The 3,488-nt window shown below is 50.5% G+C and overlaps 1 pseudogene; it reads left to right on the top strand.

Annotated features, from left to right (window-relative positions):
- Nucleotides 1–2,183: 2,183 nt before the first annotated feature.
- LOC146207068 (uncharacterized) lies at nt 2,184–3,273 on the top strand (annotated as a pseudogene).
- The last annotated feature ends 215 nt before the right edge of the window (nt 3,274–3,488 follow it).

Below are 3,488 nucleotides of genomic sequence, written 5' to 3'. Positions count from 1 at the left end.
GGAATCTGGTGTCATCAGTGTATGTGGCCGCGTTTAGCGTGCGGTAATCAATACACAACGCATTGAACCGTCCTTTTTCCCTACGCAGACCACAGGATGAGCATAGTCGTCGCTTTCGACCGGATATATGAGGCCCAGGTCTAAATTCATTTACCTGTCGCCCTACTTCTTCCCTAACTTCAGGCACTCAGTAAGGGAAAGCGCGTTTTGGCTGATACCCATCATGAAGCTCGATTTTATGCAGTCCTACCTCCGCGGCAGTGAAAAGCGACGCGCGTGGAGTCGAGCTGGCGGTCGAACTCCCCACGCGCTGAGGCCAAAGTGCGAGTGCTGTTTTTTCTCCTTTCTTCCCCTCTTCTTTGGCGCTGACTGCGCCCCGCTGGGTGTGCGGGAGGCTTGGTTTGTTTCGCCCCTTTGCCCCTAGGCGTCGCCAGGATCTTGGATCTTGGAGGCTTGGTTTGTTTGGTCCCTTCGCACAGAGGCGTCGTGAGGAAGCGAACGGCAGATGCACCCTTATCAGCCAGGAACAATAGCGGCACGCTTGTGCGAATGACTTTACGGCCGGCTTGTCCAGCGATCTCCCGCCGTGGCGCCAAGCATGGGTGCAGGGAGACGCCGTTAATGAAGCCTTTTGCACTGCCACGCGCTCACTAAATGTCCTGTAGAAGGCGACAATAGGCACGACCCTTGGCCCTCCCAAGTAGTGAATCAGTCCAGCGGCCTCCCGCTGTGGCGCCAACATGGGTGCAAGCAATGGCGACTGTACACTGCTCTGGGACAGTGCCCCCCCCTTTTTCTCAAAACGGGACGGCTGGGTGGCCTAGTCTCCAGATCCCCCACGGAGGGGAGGGAAACACGGGCGCTGTGTGAGAGGGTGTGGGGACCGGCGAGTGGAGTGTTTTGAATGTTGTAATTTTATTTGGCGTAATTAAGGACCTGGGTCCAAGATTATTCCCAACCCACTGGGGTTGCGGCATGGTTTTCAATAATTTGATTGGCTGTTTCATTTTCGGGGCGGATCATTTAAGGTGGCCGCCCTCGGGTCAATGTTTGTCATCAAAAAGCGGTCCTCTGACCCTGTTCGGCAGTCAAGATTGAGGCTCCGTGCTTAACACGTATCTACAGGCCCTAGGCCTTGAACCGAAACCCTCGGTAGGAAAGTAAGGGCTTGTAGAGTCACTTCTCTGTGTTAGTCTATTTTCTTTTAAGTTACAGTTGTCTGTGTGACTCTTGTTACTGTAATTTACAGTTTGCATATATATGCTATTTTCCTTCTGTAAATATAATTCTCCTCTTGACCATCATCTGATCGTTTACTGCTTCTTCACTTCCGAATGACCACGTTCGGAGAGGCTTCAGCCCCTTCGAAGAGTGGCAACGAACGAGCATAAAATTACAGGGTCAAATGGAGGGGTTGGGGCGCTGAGGTCCAGGAGGCAGAGAACAGGTGCTTGACCAGGCAAAGCAGCAGCTGCCCAGAACCACGCGTGCTGTGCACGATCTTCAGTTTATTCCCCCTCCAGAACTGACACGGATCTTCGTCTTCCCCCTTCACAACTGCTACGGTTAGCACGCGTTACACTACTCCTCCCCATGAAAGGCGCATCGTCCCGATGCGCGCTCCAGCGTAACTGAAAAGTTAAAGCGCGCAGAGCGCAGTGTCAGAATACGTTGTTCTACCATTCACAGCAAGTTTTTAGGCGAACCACATGCACCACTTCAGAATGAGAGGGCCGACGAGATGTGCTCGGAACAATCGGAATCACCTTGTAATTTGCGTCGCTTATACGGCAAACGACCTCGTATGGGCCAAAGTAACGTTTTAGGAGCTTCTAGCTGGAGACCTGGACAGCAAACAGGAGTCCACACCCACACTATCACCAGGTGCAAAATGAACCTTATGATAGGTTGTACCTGCGTGCATCGACGCGCTGGCGGTCTTAGATGCATAGTCTTGCCAACTGTCGGGACTCGGCACCAAGCATGGCGGCTGCACAGCGCTAGGCACGTGGCAATATTCAGTTGTTAGTCCAGCCTTGTCTTGTTCTCTTCTATCCTGTCTCGTCTTATGGCTGGTTTAAGATTTATGGCAGGTTGCTTTGGTTAGGACCAATCAGAAATAGAGGCGTTATATGGGGGTTCTGCAGCAGCTGTCGTAGCTGCCGCTACTATTTCTTTCGCAGATGCCTCTTTTCTTCCCAGGGCATCGCTACCTCTGATTTAGCAACCCAGTAGACTAAGTGGAATCTGTTGACCAAGACGACCGCATAGCCCGGGAGCACGGCTTGGCCTACGTCCGCGCCCGCGACAATGAGGACGTGTTTGCAGCAATCAGGACCTGCAGCGGCATTCAAGGACTTTAAAAGCAGCGGCAACTGACAGTCTGCTTTAGACTAAAAACGGGCTGGAGTTTCTCGAGACCATAGAGTCGTAACTGGGTTCCAAGACACTAGAATTGTCAGCCTGAGGCTACGCAATGTTAAAAACCGATACCACTTGGGGAAAACATTTTTTGGTGTGCTGAAGAGTTTGTTGCGTTTACCAGTGGATCGCCCGTACTTGTATATGCCCAAGGCTAATTTTGAAAACCTTCCGGATCACATTAGAGCGGTAAAATGCGCTGTAAAGTAACTCCGCATGGCCTGAGTATACTGTGGAAAACTGGTTCATCTGTAGTACAACCAGTAAACTCCGTTTTTTATGGCATTGCTAGCACAGGTCTGAACATGAACACGGATAGGAGTATGTGTCGCATAATATAGGATGCGACTAGTAATCCAATGAAGGCTGTCAGCATGCAACTGTTCTCTGAAACGGACCACGCACTGCTCGCCAAAAGCTACTGGGGACTCAAAATTAAGCTAGGCACCGAAGAAAGCGAAGGCTATGACTACCGACGTGTGCACAAGCATGTGTACACAGACAATTTTGCCTAAAACTATTCATGTGTGACACCAGCGCCAGCTTGACAAAATTTGTAAACCCGTTTCTGTACAAGGGCACGTAGGGACTCTGATAATGAACGAGCATACATTAACCCGGTAATAAACAGCACTGTCGTCTCTCCTGCAATAAAAAGGGTATATAATTTCTCTTGAAGGAACTACTGCAACACGATTGAATCTCAATTAGCCAGGCGAGTATAAAAGGCGGCCCCTGTAACTGAGGTAGACTGGACTTCGCAACCTCATCATACACGAGGACTCACCGTGTTGAAGGTAAGTTTGCACCTGTTTTTCACCGTAATTTTAAGTAAGAACTTTTATTCTTTAGATAGAGGCCAAAAAATGAAGGTGCACAGATACTGATACAGAGGAAAGTGACGCTAAGCCAGACTGTGAAGAGGTACTACTGGTATTCGTTTTAGAAGTACTTTTCTGTGATTCTGAATATACGCCATGCGCAGTGCCTATTGGGGCGCCACTAAAAGCTGCGTAGCGGCGGGCGGCGGAACCCGAGGCGGGCCTCGTGCGGCAGCGTGGAGGTGG

Source organism: Amblyomma maculatum, chromosome 1 (genome assembly GCF_055883805.1).
Source record: "Amblyomma maculatum isolate TAMU_Amacu chromosome 1, ASM5588380v1, whole genome shotgun sequence".
In the NCBI taxonomy this organism is placed as follows: Eukaryota; Metazoa; Arthropoda; class Arachnida; order Ixodida; family Ixodidae; genus Amblyomma; species Amblyomma maculatum.
The sequence above is the reverse complement of the archived record's forward strand: the minus strand, read 5'-3'. Positions and strand labels throughout refer to the sequence as shown.